The sequence below is a fragment of the Hyperolius riggenbachi genome, chromosome 4 (genome assembly GCF_040937935.1).
Source record: "Hyperolius riggenbachi isolate aHypRig1 chromosome 4, aHypRig1.pri, whole genome shotgun sequence".
NCBI classification, from domain to species: Eukaryota; Metazoa; Chordata; class Amphibia; order Anura; family Hyperoliidae; genus Hyperolius; species Hyperolius riggenbachi.
Window position 1 is genome coordinate 22,916,724 of NC_090649.1, and position 19,802 is coordinate 22,936,525.

The window sequence follows — 19,802 nt, forward strand, 5'->3', positions numbered from 1 at the left end:
TTTTTGTTACAGAAGCTATTCAGGAACAGCTTTACTACAATAATATATGAAATCTGCTACACAAAAACACTCCAAAAAACACTAGGCCTATTTAGAAAACCTCTCTAAACAGGCCTAGAATCGCTCTGAAAATCTGCTTCAAAAACCTCCAGCGTTTTGCGGATCTGCTCGAGGTTTTTGGTGTGCACTGGGCCTGTGCTTACATATACAGTAGTCTGACCTACTGTATATGTAAGCTCTGTGAATCCCTCCACTGGCTTCCTATCCAGTCCAGAATCAGATTCAAGATATCGTGTCTGACCTACAAATCTGTCCACAAAACCTGTCCAACCTACATTTCTGATCTTACTCAGAGGTACAAACCTAGTCGCTCACTCCGTTCCTTCAATGAACTTCGCCTGACCGCCCCCCGCATCACACAGTCCCATGCACGCCTCCAGGACTTCTCAAGAGCCGCTCCAACACTTTGGAACTCTCTACCTCCACTTATTAGGGCAGCCCCCTCCTTCAACATCTTCAAGAAGGCCCTCAAAACTCACCTTTTCACACTGGCCTACCACCCTCACAATTGCTCTAAACCCACAACGGGACTCTGGTCCCTACCTTTCGTGTCTCTACCTTTCCTTCTAGATTGTAAGCCTTTGGGCAGGGTCCTCGTCCTTTTGTGTCCTACCTGATCATGCACCTCCATTACTGTGAACCCATGCTATGCATCTGAGTGAACCTAACTTGCCTAATCTCCATGCTCCATCCAGTGACTAAGCATTACCTGGTACTCATACTGTGCTGTATGATCTGGTTTTCTTGTATTCCTGTATTGTCATATTGCTGTTTGTCACCCCTAAATATTGTCTGTAACCTAAATTAATGTTCAGCGCTGCGTAATATGTTGGCTCTTTATAAATACAATAAATAAATAAATAAAATACTGAGTTGATCACCACCCCTCTATCAGGCGGGCCTCGTTAAGGAAATTAACACAGCAGGGGAGACTTTAGTAACATGCAAATTAAACAAATGTCTGTCTGCCAGCCAAACTTACAACCCAGCAAGGAATAAAATATGTCTGAACAGTATATTTCAATGTGAGACTAATATTTAAACTAGCATTGTAATTTGCAAACTTATGAGAGAGGAAAAAATCACAGGATAGAGATCGAGAGTCGTACCAGTTAAATAGACTGAATGCAGCCTAATACAGGAAATGCATGGAGTTTGCAATCGATGAAAGATTGAAAGTCGATGAAAGGTCGAGAGTCATACCTGTGAATGAGAGGAGATGAAGTCTGTTAGACAATCGCCATGTGAGGATATTATATTGTCATTTTGGTAAATTTTGGCTTGAAGACACTTTGAAATGCCACTTCGAAGCAGACACTAAGGCCTGACACGTATTGAAGTAAAAAGATCTTGCCATCTATTCAGAAAAGGATTCTTTAAAGTAAAAGTGGTTAAAATGGGAATCACTCACCATGGGAAGTAGTTATGGCAAATGTTATGTCTGCAATTAAAGTGTACTTGAGACAAATGAAGTCTAAGCATTTATACTTGCTTGGGGCTTCCTCCAGCCCTCTTGAGGCCATTTGGTCCCTCGCCATTTCCCCAGGTTGCTCTGGCCCCCTGCTGGATGGCCTGGAACTTTGGCAGTGTTGCGCTTCATCACACATGCGCAGGCTGGCCCTGCGCACACCCCATGGGACCGCAGCGGCATGCAGAGACGGTGAGGGACTGAACAGCCTCAGTGGGGCTAGAGAAAGCCCCAGGTACTGTGAGTGTAAATCCTTAGACTTCATTCTTCTTAGGTTTCCTTTAACTTCTAGCCGACCGCGTCACGCGGCGAAAGCCACAGGATCGCCTAACGTTGATTGGCGTAAAGTAGTGGGGCTCTGTTTTGCAGGAGATTGCGCGCAGGATGCTTGGTGGGCGGAGCAGTGCTCCGCCTTCAGTCTCCGAGCGGCGATTGCCTCTCAGGAGACTGTTAGATGGCGTAGCTGCCGTCTAATTACTGGTAGAGCTCTGTTGGTGGGGAGAAAAGGGGGGGGGGGGGGGAATCACTTGTGTGCTGTGTTGTGCGGCCTTAAAGCTGCAGTGGCCAATTTAATGAAAAATTGCCTGGTCTTTAGGGAGGTTTAACACTGCAGTCCTCAAGTGGTTAAAGAGACTCTGTAACAACATGTTCAGCCTTATTTCTTGTATCCTATAAGTTCCTACACCTGTTCTAATGTGGTCTGGATTACTGCAGCCTTTTCTAGTTGCACTGTCTCTGTAATATATCTAATCTTCTTTTCTTTGTCAAACCTTGCCAAGCAGGAATGTGCTGCCTTTGCTGTGATAGGGAGAAGTTATGCACGCCCCCTGCAGGCTCTATGTGCTTTGTTTACTACTCACAGACAGATCTCTCTGAGGGGGAAGGAAGCTGCCTGTCTCATGCTGAGAACTGTGAGAATCCCAGACTGGAGTGCAGATAATTCTCTATGTAATAAAAACGTGTAGTATACTGTAACATGAGATATTATTATTATTATTAGATATATACAAACATCACTTCCTGGTTAGCGGCCATGCTTTTTGTTTGTAAACACTGCCTAAAACTGGCAATTAAAAGCCAGGATCGTAGCAGGGAGCTGCGGAAATGGCAAAGAGGGGCCCAGGAGAACATAATGAATATAATGGTATGCTTTTTATTGTAAGAATTTGAGAGTACAGATTCTCCTTAAAGAGGGCTTGGGCGGTTTCCTTGTAGTGAAGGACATCTACAGATAAAATAGCTTGGTAATTCCAGGCAGTGTTGATCCAAAGATTTAATTGACTGCCTCCTGGTCTGGAGTCCATAAATATTTTATCCCCTTTTAAGGTTAAGTCTTGTAAAGGTTTCATGCTTTCCCTGGATAAACTGGAATATGTGTGGGTTCTTGACAGTAATATTTTTTCTTTCTTTCTTTCTTTCTTTTTTTTTTTTTTTTTTGGTGGAACTTGAAGGAAGATTTTTTTTTCTTTAACCAAAGTAAAACAGATGGCACATAATACAGAACTAGAAGACAAAGTAATTACAGTGACAAGGCTAACATGTTTAAAGCGGATCCGAGATGAAAAACCAACTATAACAAGTAACTTGTCTATATATCTTATCTAAAGTTTAGATAGTTTGTACAGCAAATCTAGCTGCAAATAGCATCAACAGTTTATGATTATTTATTCCTGCGATACAATGACAGCAGCCATGTTCTGTTTGTCACAGGCTGAGAGCTGGAGATGCTATAAGCTTGCCTGTGTGTAATGTGACAAATTCACTCCCCTCTCTTCCTCCCTCCTCCCCTCTGCCTTTGAAATCTCTGGCTAGTAACCTCCTCCTCCTCCTGCCCAAATTGAGCTCCCATAAGCCCTTGCTACAGTGCCAAGGCACTCTAAGAAGCTGTGGGCAAGGCTTGTTTAGTTTTTAGGGAATTAGAGTATTAAAACAAAACAAAAAAAGTATTTGGCTTGAGGAATGCCCTATAAACTATATGGAAGGAACACAATTGTGCAATGAGTAAAAGTTCATCTCGGATCCACTTTAACAAAATGTACGGTAAGCATAGGGACACCCCAATATGGTGTAGTATGTATTGGTAAAATAGAGGAAAGTTAGGGTAAGTATAGTTATACTCACAAACCAGGGTTACCGCTTAGGCAACCACTCTAGATGCAGGTGGGTAGAATAAGCCTGTTCCCATTCAGGACTAGGAAGTTGCTCTCTGTAGATAGGATGAAATTAAGGGTTTTCGCCCCTCCACCTGGGGTGGACTAGTATAGCATACGAGTAAACAGAGGCACCAAAAGAGTAAAATATCATAAAACATTTAAAACATGGAAGTGGCAGTGGTGGACTCTTACCAACTCCAAAGGACACGGCAGTACAAACATGTTACGGAGAGCGGCTTCAGATTCCCTTCCCCCATCTCTAATTCCTCGGATCAGTTCATTTTGGCGTGGGGCTCTGAGAGCCGAGCGCCAAAACTGGGCACCGTCATAGCAGCAATGCTATGATGCACGCCTCGCGTAGCGGTAATTCGGGACTCTGGCGGCTGCCAGACCCCAAACTACATCTCTGTCCAAGTTGCGACAACTCGGAGGGGGAATAGTATTTAACGCCGCCTCAGAGTTTAGCGGCAGCGGGGGGAAAGCCGTCATTCGGCTCTCCCCGCGCTGAACTGAGCGGCGCCGTCATAATGTGTACCCCTAATTCCTAATTATGGCACTTTTCAAATATGGCCACCGGGACCATAGGACCACCGCACATGCACGGATGGCCAATTACCACCTTATGACACTCCCCCCACTGCATACCACCGCCTCATTGGTTAATTATTGGCCGCCAGGTCTGTATTTAAAGAACCCATACACAACATTACACTTACAGAGGCGCTTGGCACAGACCTGGACGGCATATGGTGAGTTACTTTTATATATTTCTAATATTAACTGCTTTTCCATGTCTTTTTACGTTGTATAACAATTTTGAACCTACCTACTACTGATTTACTGCTTCTACCTATAGCCACCCGCCTCCCACCATTCCTTCAGGTTTCCCATTCCTAGCCCCCGCTCCCCACTTTCAATTTGTCACCCTGAATAGCCCTACGTCCTGAGATACAATTATGCTTTGAACCTTTTGCACACTCTTAAGCACATGTTGCACCAGAGTGTAAAGATTTAGAATGATGCCCTGTTGTATAATTCTATATCCCCAGACCTATTAGTGAAATACGCTTTTGACACTCATAATCTATGTCAAAGCTTACTGTGCGACCTAGTCTTTTATTGTTATTACAACTGGCACTATTACATATTATGTTCTTACACATGCCTTTTACCATTACTTTGATGTTTTTATATATGGTACATGCAATGTCTAAAGTCCAAATGTCTCTGACCCACAGCTGTATACTTCTATCTGACTACCTGATGAAGAGGGGTCACACCTTTTGAAACGCAAAAATTGTGGAGCATATAAATACATTTTCTGTTAACCATTAAAACATTTGTACAGTCGTATCCTTTGGAGTTGGTAAGAGTCCACTGCATGTTTTTGTAACATTCTTACCTTTCAGCGGCAGGTCTCTCGGCATCTCTGGCATAGTCCGGGCGACCGGGGCGAGCGGCAGGGCTTCGCTGCCGACATCCTCTGGCAGCATCCACAGCTTCCCTCCGGCGGTGAGTTCCGGCATGTTCAGTGCGACCAAACGTGCACACACGACTGCCTTATAGGCTTAGGAGGAGAATCTAGCTGAGGTCAGCAGTGATGTCACTGAAGTGACATCACTATGGGAGTGGTGTGTGGGGAATTGGGATCTGTATTTAAGGCCAGAGCTTGCAGTCACTCACTGGCCTTGATACTAATCAGTTCGCTGGTTCTAGGTCAAGCTAGCTACTTTGAGCTACATTGATATATTGTGTAGACGCACAATATATATGTACTCCAGTTAGTCAGTCTTCGTTATTTTCATATATATTCTAGTATTATTATTATTGTAACATCTCATTGTATATTATCTGTGTACCGACTTTTGCCTGCCTTTTGACCTCGCTCCTGTCTAGTCCTTCTGTTCCGCTGCCATCTGATATTCGTTACCGACTCGGCCTGTCCCTGACTTCGTTATTGCCTGGTCCTTACAATACGACTGACATCTGACCTATGTGTATGACTCTGCTCGATTATTGACTACGAATTAGCCTAGCTACTCTGTACCTTGATATCTCTGACTAGTGAATGACCTTAGCCTGATCCTGACTACGTTATTGTACTATTGTTGTTTATTACCTGTACGCTATCTCGCCACGCACTAGCATGATAGTTTTAAATATTGTATGATATTTTTCTCTTTTGGCTCCTCTGTTCACTCATATACTAATAAAATGTACAGTAACTTCCAAATGTGGTGTAAAGTGGGAACATATATTTAGGCAACCTTCAAACTTATCACTGTGATTTTCAGCCTTGATTTTGCTAATTTGTTTTGCTTTTTCGATTCTACAGATTGCAATTTTCAGTTCCACTTTTGTTAATTTTTTGACGCATTTTGTATGTGATTTTTATAGCATTGTGATTGTTTTATGCATGCATGCCAGTGAAGTTATTTTACATACATTTTTATGTAATTAAGTTCAAACTGACATGCAATTTCTTACACACTGGCCCTTATTTAATTCATTTTTTTTCTCCAAAGCTTTCTCCTAGGATAAATTTTCACACTTAAGAAATAAAATGCATTTTTAACCAAAGAAAACAAACAAATATTTTTGAAAAGGCAATCAGCCAAAACTTGAATCGGGAGTGCAAGCTACCTTTTATCTGCCAGTAAATAAGATGTTTATCTAGTAAGAAAATCCCTGACAGGGCAATCCGCCAAAACTTGAATCGGGAGTGCAAGCTACCGTTTATGTGCCAATAAATAAGATGTTTATCTAGTAAGAAAATCCCTGCGTGTGGTCCCTTTAAGACCACACTATTAGTCTGCTTTTCTCCCCTCCGTAACCAGGGAGCACGAGCATGAGTGGGGAATCATAGTGGAGCGCACTGGGGCTGGAAACAGGAAGCCAGCAATCACCTGACCAGGAAGCGCTGGGAGCTTAACGCTGTCTTGCCGAGCAGAGCCCTGCCACTTTTTTAAACAAGTGCAGCCTGCTCTGGATATTAAGATTACTGCAAGTTTTTTCACCAGCCACTGAGCATCATCTTCCAGCAACGGTAAAGCTTACTATAGGAGAAGGCACTGTACTCACAATTGTGTCCACATTATACTCAGTACAGGCAGTTTGAGGAGCCTGCTGAGATCATTGAGCTGAGGTAGACCTCCTTTTTCTGCATCTTCCATACTTGGGTCACAGAACCGATCCCTACCTCTTGCATTTCGTCCACTCTGCACTACTCTACCTGTGTCTTCTATTTTTGACAATAATGTTTCTCCTTCTTTTAGATACTTCAATTGCAAAGGCCTGAAAAGTTATTTTTAACAAAAGATGAAAAATGATATGTTAGGCAGCTCTGTAAGGTTGCACCTGCTGGTGGCACTAGTTTCCTGGACTGTGCTATTATTTATCTTCACCAGCAGGTGGCATTTTTGCAGCATGTCATGGATATTATCTTACCTGTAGTTTCTCGGGTTACCTGCTGGTGGCTTTTTGCATCTGCACAGTAGTACTTTCAGTGTTCACCAGCAGGTGGCTCTCATGCAACTCATCCTGGACAATTGTTTATTATGACATCACCAGTTTGTATGTGCATTTAAAGAGAACCTGAGGAAAGAAGCGTCTCAGGTTCCATACTTACCTGGCGCTTCTTTAAGCCCCCTTGAGGCCGCTCGCCTCTTCCCATCTCCCCAGTAGCATGATGGGGGAGCGCACCTGACCGAGCCACACATGCGTGACAAAGCTCGGCAAGGCTTTCAGGCAGTATTGCGGGTGACAGGAGCCAGCCGGGGAGACAGTGAGGGATGAGCAGCTTCATGGGGACTTAAAGGAATCATCAACTAAAAAATGAAAAATCAGCTTTACTCACCTGGGGCTTTCTCCAGCCCCTTGCAGCCGACTGTCCCATGCTGACTGCTCCGCTCTCCGCCGCCGTCCCGGGCTCACCGCACGGTGCAGAGGCCGACCTTGAGGTCGTCCTTACCATGCCTGCATGAAGCGCCGCTGTCATCGTTTTACCTGAGCATTGTTTCCGACCATGTCCATCCCTTCATGACCACCATGTACCCATTCTCTGATGGCTACTTCCAGCAGGATAATGCACCATGTCACAAAGCTTGAATCATTTCAAATTGGTTTCTTGAACATGACAATGAGTTCACTGTACTCAAATGGCCCCCACAGTCACCAGATCTCAACCCAATAGAGCATCTTTGGGATGTGATGGAACGGGAGCTTCGTGCCCTGGATGTGCATCCCACAAATCTCCATCCACTGCAAGATGCTATCCTATCAATATGGGGCAACATTTCTAAAGAATGCTTTCAGCACCTTGTGGAATCAATGCCACGTAGAATTATGGCAGTTCTAAAGGTGGAAGGGGGTCAAACACCATATTAGTATGGTGTTCCTAATAATCCTTTAGGTGAGTGTATATCACACTAATATTATAAATGCTAAAGTTTGGATGTTTGTTACTCGATCACACAGCAATGATGGCTAAATGGATTTGAGTGAAATTTGGCACACACATAGTACATTACCTGGAATAAAGTATAGGATACTTTTTATTCCCATAACCAAAAAGTGGGCGGAGACAAATACTAATTTCACTAGAAAATGTTAACTGCAGCCATTCTTACACTGTTATAGGGAAAAACAAGAAAAAAAAATCTCCAATTCTATGCTCTATAGTTTTAAAATAAGCGATGCTCTTATAAATAGAACCCACCCATTTTGTTTACCCGTTAGTCCTGGTCATCACAACATTTAAATCTTGTTCCTAGTACAATGCATGGTGACAATATATCAATTGGAAATAAAAGTGTATTTTTTTCTTTACAAGCCCTTATTACTAAAATAACAGTAATATACCCATGACATATAGTACATATTAAAAAAAAGATCAGTCCCTAAGGTAGCTATTTTTGTTTTTTTGTAATTAAATTTTAATTTTATTTATTTTGTTACAAATGTTTGGTAATTGGGGTGGGCTGGTGTAAGACTTTGGAAGGCATTCATTGTATTAATTTATTATTAAAAATGTATTTTAACTGGGTCATGTCCATTTATTACAGGCACTGTGATTGGTTTGAGGAGTACTTGCCCCCCTCACCAATCGCCGACCACGTAGAAGCCACTGAGCTGCGGGGGACAAGCGGCGGACATGTAACACTGGATGCGAATACGTGTTCAGCTAGAGTATAACAGCTGCTATCTGTACGACTATAGTCATCCAGATGAATTATCTCTCTCTCGGAAGTATAGTAAGATTTATCACTGGGTAGGAAACAATACTTAGTTCTATTTTCAAAGGATATAAACAAGAATATTAAGACTTCAGTTCCACATACTAATATAGTAATTTGTTTAACCCCTTCTTTGAACTGACAACTCTCATCAAATCTATGGGCAGAATTCTATTAGCTCACAGTATGCACATTGTATTTCTATACGATAACAAGTGAAATATGACACAGAGCTATTTGCAGATTAAAAACAACAAAGCAGCCAGACATGAAGCTGACAAGAAAGGGTTTCTGAACCTGTACACTTACCATATACTAAGTCTGCTTACCCACAGACCAATATACAGACAATATAACCAACCACAAGGAAATACACCCTCATGTACAATTTCTATAACAAACACAAAACACAGATATGTTCATGCAGCATGCAACGTAAGCAAGCAGTTTATTGACTGACAACTGAGTCCAGTGCCATTTATTCCATTCCAACCTCCCCCAAAACAGCAATTTCAATACCCCAAATGGGACTTTAACCCATTTAACAACATAGATAGGACTGGAACCTAAACAACCTGGGACTCTAACCCACTCGTGAGACCTTCATCCACTAAACACCATAGGTTGGGACTCAAACCCTCACATAACTAATTACAACATGGGACTTGAACCCAAACACAGGACTCAAACCTGAAAACAGGACTCAAACCCTCAGCTGAAACTTGAACTACAGATTGTGGACTTGAACGCACTAATCTTTGATTCCATTCCCCCCCCACACACCTTTTTTTACAACCATAAACTCAAATACACGGCACTATCTTCATATACCAAATTATTAAACTAGAAGGTGAGTCTCCAATACACAAGAGGCAAAAGTAGAAAATACAATATTCTACTTACCTCATGTAGGTACTTTGCCCCCTGCTGGCAGTGGTTAAACCCTCTCTCATACCAACTGAAAGGATGGTAAATATCGTGGGTTCTTCTCGAGACTCCAATCACACAACACACGGATACACCCCAGTCAGCCTCAGTAATCGGGGGGAAAAAATAATCAGACCACGTGAACAGCATGGTCAGAACTCACTCAAAGTTTACTTCCGTGTTACTGAAGGCATTTTTATATCAAGCATTGTAGCAAAAACAACCAATAAATTACATTTACTGACAGTGGCATCAGCGCCAGCTCTAGAATTTCTGCTGCCTGAAGCAAACTTGACAAATGCAAAAATGACCCCCCACCCCAAATGCTGATATATATATTTATGTTTATTAGGGATGAGCAGAAATGACGCCTATGCGTAATTATCAGGGGTGCTCATCCAGATTCCGGATATCCGGGTAACACGGATATCCCGGATAGCCGACCATTTTTACGCTATCCGGCACCCAATCACAGAAAGGAACACTGGCCAGCCCCCCTTGTATAATGAGGGCTGCCATGATGAGACAGATCGTCCTGGCTTGCTGAATGCTCCCTGAGAGACATGCTCCAGTGCTGCTGGCCTAGCAAGGGCTGCCTGTACACAGTTATAAACCGAAAGCTGTTCATTGATTAACCCCTTCACTACTCTATAGTAATCGTTAATTAGCTTGATTGATGTCTCATAGTGTGACAGTTAGAGTGTGTGCTGCACAGCTGCAGTGTTGCTTGGCCGAGGGCTTTACACAGTGATAAGCTCAGTGATTAACCCCTTCACTATCACTACACTATTGTTACTTCATTAATGTGTTAGTATGCACTAGTGTCTTCTCCTCTGCTGTCTGACTGTCACTCCACACTTGCCAAGTGTCACGTGGCACTTGCACGTGTCACATGGCACTTGGCATGTGTCACGTGGCACTTGGCAAGTGCCACGTCCGGCATGCTCCTGGCACACATTACACCTGCTGCTGCTGCATTGCCCTGCTCCTGCTGCCTGTGCAGCTCCCACCGCCAGGCCAGGGTGCCACAGGCCACTGATACCACCTATATTTAACCCAAAACACAATTGCTGCATCATTTTTTGGAGGTGTCTTGGCTGAAAACTGTCATTTCCCAGTTGTGCGGTTGGACTTTGGACAGAATGTGGGCTGCACGACCGCTGTCTGGAACCTAGACCTAATGTTAATTGAAAGCCATTTTTTTTGGGGGGGGGGGGGATTTGAAGTCCCCACATCATCATTTAGTGTTCCCCTTTGCAAAATAATGATGATACATGCCTCATTTACCCTAAAAACACCTTTTAAAGCTATTTAAAGGGCACTTCTGGTTTTTCTGTCCAGATATCTGAATAGCAAAAAACAAAGCAAGCGCTCACCAACATGGGCTGCATCTGAATGTCTCATCAGCTCATATGCACTGCTTATATAGCTCAAATACACACTCAGCAATCAGACAGATGCAAAACATATGCAAAACTAAATACTTACCATGCAAAACAGGATAGCACAATGGGTGCTGCTAGCCTGGTAGTTACAGAATTATGGAAACAAAGTAAAGGTAGAAGGCTGCGCATCCCTGACCCAATACTGTACAATTGAATGGTTAATCGCTGTGGCACACACCGCCCCCCCTGGACTAAAATGTACGCCCGCATCCAAACAATGCAATACTGGTCTATGGAGAAATTTTAGCTTCCATCATAGTTTTGCATGCAAAAATATAATATACTGGACATCTGCACCAACGTTGAGGTAAATCTCCAGAGCAGATGTCCTAACACTGACTAACCTAAGTTAAAAGCAAATGTCTTTGCCCTGGCAGCAGCTACGCTAAAATGTGTAACTTACATTCAATACAGACAGCAGAAAACAAAGCAAGCGCTCACCAACATGGGCTACAACTGAATGACTCATCACCTCATATGCACCGCTTATATAGCTCAAATACACACTCAGCAATCAGACAGATGTAAAACATATGCAAAACTAAATACTTACTATGCAAAACAGGATAGCACAATGGGTGCTGCTAGCCTGGAAGTTACAGAATTATGGAAACAATGTAAAAGTAGAAGGCTGCACATCCCTGACCCAATACTGCACAATTGAATGGTTAATCGCTGTGGCGCACACCGCCCCCCCTGGACTAAAATGTACACCGCCCCCCCCCTGGACTAAAATGTACGCCCGCATCCAAACAATGCAATACTGGTCTATGGAGAAATTTTAGCTTCCATCATAGTTTTGCATGCAAAAATATAATATACTGGACATCTGCACCAACGTTGAGTGTATTTGAGCTATATAAGCGGTGCATATGAGGTGATGAGTTGCAGCCCATGTTGGTGAGCGCTTGCTTTTTTTTTTTCTGTTTGTGTTGAATGTAAGTTACACATTTTAGCGTAGCTGCTCCCAGGGTAAAGACATTTGCTTTTAACTTAGGTTAGTTAGTGTTAGGACATCTGCTCTGGAGGTTTACCTCAACGTTGGTGCAGATGTCCAGTATATTATATTTTTGAATGCAAAACTATGATGGAAGCTAAAATTTCTCCATAGACCAGTATTGCATTGTTTGGATGCGGGCGTACATTTCAGTCCAGGGGGGGCGGTGTGCGCCACAGCGATTAACCATTCAATTGTACAGTATTGGGTCAGGGATGCGCAGCCTTCTACTTTTACTTTGTTTTCAGATATCTGAATAGCCCGGATATCCGCGGATAATGCGACTGGATATCCACGTTCATGCGGATATCTAAAAAGCCGGATTTGGATATCCAAACCGGATCCGGATATCTAGGTATCCGGATCAATTCGGATTTTAAAAAGCACTATCCGAGCACCCCTGGTAATTATACATCGTAATTCGCATTTACACATCATAATTGTAATGCAAAATTTAGGGGGAAATCATAAGTCATTTTGTATGTAATCATAAGCATTCATAATTACGCATGAATTTACGTGTAATTTACGCACAATTTCGTGCCAACTGGTGTTGAATAGCAACACCCCCATGCATGCTATTGCTACCAAAATTACTAAAAGTTGGTAGAAGTCAAAAAATAATTTTTTTTAAAAGACCTTGTACTTTTTGAGAAGATTGATTTTAAAAATGCAAAGAAAATGTTTTTTTAAACTCAAAAAAATGACAGTTAAAAAAAACTTTCTTTCCATTTTTAAAATCGATTTTCTCAAAAACTACAAGGTCTTTTTTTTTTAAAAAAAATGCCAATTTGGCAATGGTAGCCATAGCATGTAAGGAGCTTTGCTATTTACCACCAAGGTCGTTGTGAAATGACGCGTACATTCATGCATAATTATGATCGATTATATAATTTTATAATGTGTAATCGTAATTAGCTGATTATGATCATTACTAAATATATATATATATATATATATATATATATATATATATATATATGTATGTGTGTATGTATGTATGTGTGTATATATATATATATATATATATATATATATATATATATATATATATATATATATATATATATATCTATATGTATATATATTTATATATATATATATATATATATATATATATATGTATATATATATATATGTATATATATATATATATGTATATATATATATATATATATATATATATATATATATATATATATATATATATATATATATGTGTGTGGGTGTGTGTGTGGGTGTGTATATATATTTACAGGATCATCTCAAAAAATTAGCATATTGTGATAAAGTTCATTATTTTCTGTAATGTACTGATAAACATTAGACTTTCATATATTTTGAATTCAAATACACACCACTGAAGTCGTTCAAGCCTTTTATTGTTTTAATATTGATGATTTTGGCATACAGCTCATGAAAACCCAAATTTCCTATCTCAAAAAATTTGCATATTTCATCCGACCAATAAAAGAAAAGTGTTTTTAAAACAAAAAAAGTCAACCTTTAAATAATTATGTTCAGTTATGCACTCAATACTTGGTCGGTAATCCTTTTGCAGAAATGACTGCTTCAATGTGGCGTGGCATGGAGGCAATCAGCCTGTGGCACTGCTCAGGTGTTATGGAGGCCCAGGATGCTTCGATAGCAGCCTTAAGCTCATCCAGAGTGTTGGGTCTTGCGTCTCTCAACTTTCTATTCACAATATCCCACAGATTCTCTATGGGGTTCAGGTCAGGAGAGTTGGCAGGCCAATGGAGCACAGTAATACCATGGTCAGTAAACCATTTACCAGTGGTTTTGGCACTGAGCAGGTGCCAGGTCGTGCTGAAAAATGAAATCTTCATCTCCATAAAGCTTTTCAGCAGATGGAAGCATGAACCCACTTTTGAACCAGAATCAGCGGCAGAAGCGCCAGACCTGGGCTACAGAGAAGCAGCACTGGACTGCAGTGGTGCTCAGCAGAGCTCGAATATTCGAGTAGCTCGAATATTCAAGCTCTTTTTCAGCTATTCGAGCTCGGTATTCGAGCTCCGAATAGCTGCAGCTATTCGAATGGGCTATTCGAGTAAACGCGAATAGCCCATTCACTATTCGAGCTATTCGAGCAAACGGCGCTATTCGAGCTCGAATACCGAGCTCGAATAGCATCATAGCCCAGATTGATGTCCTTAGAGCCAATCAGACGGCTCCCAGGCCCTCTGACGGCAGCCAATCACAGAGGGGGACCCTGGCCAGCCCCTACCCTATAAATAGCGGCCGCCATGTTCCGTTTCTCCGTCCTTGCCTGAGACTTGCATAGAGAGAGAGTTGCTCCTTTGTGCTTTGGCTTAGCAAGAGCTCTATTGTGGTCATTTACCTAGCGTTTTTGCTCACATACACCTCCTATACACACCTATATTGTTGTTAGTTAGATAGACATTGTATTTTAGTTAGTAGCTTTTGTGTTACATAGAGAGAGACTCAGACAGCTGCTGCAGGCTTACAGCTTTAGGCCTCAGGGCCTTGCCTGTGTGGGCAGCTTTCCTCCTGTCCTCTGTTAGTTTATTTCTCATTAGTATTTAGACAGTATTAGATAGTATTAGACAGTATTTCTGCTGTCCTCTACTACTTAGTGATTGTATTTTGTATTGTAGTTATATACTGTAACTGTACTAGGACACTCACTGACTGTCACTGTTCATAGGCTAGCTCCTGCGTGTGCTTGCACTCACTGTCTGTGTACACACACTCTATTTCCTTCTGAATAGTTATATACTGTAACTGTACTAGGACACTCACTGACTGTCACTGTTCATAGGCTAGCTCCTGCGTGTGCTTGCACTCACTGTCTGTGTAGTACACACACTCTATTTCCTTCTGAATAGTTATATACTGTAACTGTACTAGGACAGTCACTGTCACTGTTCATAGGCTACTAGCTCCTGCGTGTGTGTGTGCACTCACTGTCTGTGTACTGTACACACACTCTATTTCCTTCTGATTACTGATTGATTATTGTAAATTCTACTTCCTGACAGTTACTACTTACTTACTGTAGTAGGGACACTCACTCAGTCACTGTTCATAGGCTAGCTCCTGCACGTGTGTGCGCGTGCGTGCACTCACTGTCTGTAGTGTACACACACTCTATTTCCTTGTGATTACTACTGATTATTGTAACTTCTAGTTGTACTTCCTGACTGTTACTACTTACTTACTGTACTAGGGACACTCACTCACTCTCTGTTCATAGGCCAGCTCCTGCGCGTGTTTGCGCGTGCGTGCACTCACTGTCTGTAGTGTACACACACTCTATTTCCTTGTGATTACTACTGATTATTGTAACTGCTAGTTGTACTTCCTGACTGTTACTACTTACTTACTGTACTAGGGAGTCGGGACACTCACTCAGTCACCTCACCCACCAACCCACTCCATTAAAGTACCCCACTTTTCACCCGCCCTTTTCAAAAACTTTTGTGTTTACGCCCAAAACATCGAAGATGTCTGGAAGTGGCAGCCAGCGCGGTTTGGGCAAGGGGAAGGGCAGCAAGGGAATCAGGAGGAGAGGGAGCAGCATTGTGGCAAGCCGCGGGCGCGCCACCATGCACAGTTCCACAGCAGTAGCAGCAGCATCAGTGGCTAACATTCCTCCCATAGCCACTGGCCGTGGACGCCTTGGGCGCCGCCCAGCAGGAGCATCTGCAACTCACGCTGCAGAGACACAGCAGCAGCAGCAGCGTGTAGCACCTGCTCCGATTTTCCTCCAGCCGGGTCGGAAACGTCCCATTGAGGAAAAGGAAAGGATGCAGACACTGTGGTGCAACTGGTGACGGAGGATGAGCAGCCCGCCATCAGCTCTGCATCCGAGGCCTCCACCCTCACCACCACCACCACCCCTGTTCGCAGCAGCCGCCCAGCAGGGCCTGGGGAGGAGGCCAGTTCACCGTCACTCGCCGACCTGTCATTCAGCAGTCTTTTGACCCCAGGCATCATGAGTAAATTGTCTGCTGTTGTTGGCGATCTTGAGGAGGAGATGCTGATGGGCACTTTGGGGGATGAGGGATTGGACAGCAAGACTGTGGCGACAGTCCAGCAGCCCATCCATGCATCAGGAGAGGAGTTTTGGGGGTCATCATCCCAGCAGGACATGTTTCAGGAGGGGGAGGATGATGATGACACGGTGACAGACAGAGACTGGGTGCCACCACCTCCAGGGGATGTCGTCCTCAGCAGCTCTGAGGAGGAGGAAGAGGATGCGCTTGTGGGCCTTGCAAGGAGGCGCATCATTGCAAGCATTGGCAGCAGTAGGCAGGTCCCACAGCCTGCTGGTGTCTCAGGCTCAGCAGCAGCAGCAGCAGCATCTGCCAGTACCACCACCAGCCGCACCCAAGCCCCCCCCCCAACCACCACAGGGAGACAGGCAGCAGCGGTTCCATGCCGTAGGGGGTCGTTTTTGTCACCAATCTGGCGTTTTTTCACCATGCCCACAGTGTACAGCAAGTACGCCACTTGCAACCACTGTCAGCGGAAGTTGAGCAGAGGTGCAGACCCCTTAAAGTTCAGCACCAGCTCGCTCATCAACCACCTTGCTGCGAAACATTTCCACCAGCATGAGGAGTTCCAGAGGCTGAAGGCATCTGGTGCTGGCAGTGGCACCACACCCATCACTGCACAGCCTTCAGCAGCAGCAGCAGCAGCAACAGCAGCCACCTGCCCTCCTGCTCCTCCAGCAGCACCAGCAGGAGTGCGGAAACGCACTGTTCCTCCCCCCTCTGCAACTCCTGCCGCCAACACTGAGGCCTGTTCTGGCAGCCAGTCCTCAGTGGCCTCCTCTGCTGTGTCTGCTGATTCCCGTGCCAGCAAAAGGCCACGCCAGAGCCTTTTGAGCGAGTCCTTCCAGGGGGTGGTTAGGGCTCTGTCTCCCAGCAGCCGTCGCGTGCGGCAGCTGAACGGCTTGCTGGCACGGGCCATGTGCTCCCAACTCCTGCCATACACGCTTGTGCAGGAGGGGAGCGACATGCGTGCGCTGCTTGCTTGCGCAACCCCAGACTGGCAGCTCCCCAGCAGACACTTCTTCGCCCGCAAGGCCATTCCTGCACTGCACCGCTTTGTGATGGCCAATGTGGAGCGAGGGCTGGAGCACGCGGTTGGTGAAAGGGTTCACGTCACCATGGACTCCTGGAGCAGCCGCTTCGGGACAGGCCGCTACCTGTCCTTCACTGTCCACTGGGTCAGCTTGGTGGAAGGGGGTGAGGATGGGAGAGCAGCAGCGGGCACAGCAGCAGCAACACAGTGGGTGGTGCCCCCCCACAGGGTCAGGGGAACTGCAGCAGGTTCCTCTGATCCTCTGCCATCCTCCGGCACACCTGGCCAAACCCCCCGCCTCAGCAGCAGCGTGAAGGCCCGCCACTGCCAAGCGCTGCTGCACTTGGTCAGCCTTGGGAAGACCAAGCTGACGGCAACCCATGTGTTGGCCAAACTCCAGGAGCAGGAGAGGATTTGGCTGACCCCCAGAGGCCTCAGAGTCGGAGAGGTGGTGGCCGACAATGGGGCCAATCTGGTTGCCGCAATAGACAGGGGAAACCTGACCCACATCCCCTGTCTTGCCCACGTGCTGAACCTGGTGGTGCAAAAGTTCTTGCGCACCTACCAGGGGATGGGCGAACTGCTGGAAATGGCAAGGAACGTTGTGCGTCACTTCCGGCGCTCGGCTGCAGCCTGTGCGAGCCTGGAAGACGTGCAAAAGGAGCTGGAGCTGCCACGCCATCGGCTGATCCTTGACGTTCCGACTCGCTGGAACTCCACCCTGGCGATGTTGGAGCGTCTGGTTGAACAGAAGCACGCTGTCAACCAGTACCTTGCCCTGGCCACTGTTTCCGCCACTCGGAGAAGGGACAAGACCAGCAACATCCCGTCCATCGTCCCCGATGATGACTGGAGGCACATGCAGCAGGTGTGCTTAGTGCTGGCTCCCTTTCTGCAGGCCACTAACATGGTGAGCAGGGACCATGCTATGGTCTGCGAGTGGGTGCCCCTGGTTTGTCTGCTGAACAGGGCCCTCGATGCTTTGCTGGAACAGGGAGCGGCAGCCTTGGACCAGCAGGAGCGGCAAGCAGCTGCACAGTCCACCTCTGAGGGGGAGGAGGAGGAGGACTTGGTGGAGGTCCCTGACCTTGCTGCTGATGAGGGGGATCAGCACAGCGCAGCTGAGTTGGTGCGGGGGTGGAGAGAGGATGAGGCGGCAGAGGAGGAGGATGAGGAGGACAGCACTGCCGTCGATGTGCCAGCACACGTGGCCCGCCTCTTCCCAATGGCAGCGCACATGCTGGCGTGCCTGCGCAAGGACCCCAGGGTGATCCAGATGAAGCAGAGGGAGGACATCTGGATCAGCATGATGTTGGACCCACGCCTCAAGGGGAAGTTGAGCCAGTTCCTGCCGCCTGCAGGAGGAGACCCAGCGCAACAAATAAGGAGCTTGCAGCAGGCCCTTGTTGAGCGCTTGGAGGAAGCCTTCCCCCAGCCTTCCACCCCCACTGTCCAGCAGCCAGCACAGAGGCAGCAGCAGGTGCCTGCATCCAGCAGCAAGCGCCCCACAGACCTGCTGTCTCTCAGCCACGAGCTCTACAGGACTGTAGAGGCTCCGGCAGCAGTGACTAGAGAGGAGGTGCATGATGCAGCAGCATCCTCCTCCGGTCACAGCCAGCGCCTGACCCGCATGGTGGCTGACTACATGGGGTCCTACAGCGGGCTTGACAGCGATGCCCCTGTTGATCCCATAGAGTATTGGGTCAAGCGCCTGGAGATCTGGAGCGAGCTGGCGCAGTACGCCCTGGAAGTGCTGTCCTGCCCCCCTTCCAGCGTGCTGTCCGAGCGCTGCTTCAGTGCAGCTGGTGGCGTGGTCACCGAGAAACGCTCACGTCTGTCTCACAAGTCTGTGGACAGACTGACGTTTCTCAAGATGAACCAGGCGTGGGTGGAAGGCGAGTTCCTGGCCCCTGTTGTCGGCGAGAGGGGGACATGAACTGGCTAAGAACCATCGTTAATGTGCCTTACCACCCTTTACCACCTCCTGGCTCCTGCTCACTAAGCCAGCCTGGTTCAGTTTGACTATTACGTCGCCTGCAGCCACACATTTTACACCTACAGTGGGCTGCTGTGTACTGCCCTTCTGCTGTCTGTCTGTGTTTCCCACTGCCAGGGTACACAGAATTACATTCTGCTGCCACTCTGCCACCAGCTATTACGTCAAACAATAGCTATATATCTGTGTAATTGGTTGTACAAACAAAACCAAAAAACCATAAAAAAAAAAAAAAAAAGGTTTAATTTTTCTGAGGTGCCCGGGTTGAAAACTGTGTTGTTCCAGTTGTGTATTGGACACGATGTGGGCTGCACGACCGCTGTCTGGGACCTCCTGTTGTGTTTATTTACAGCCCTGGTATCACCGCTAGGTACCAGGGCTATTATGTCACGCTGCCTGCCTGCTGCCACACTCACACTACTCCTCCATTCCTCCTGCTGCTGCTGTCTGTC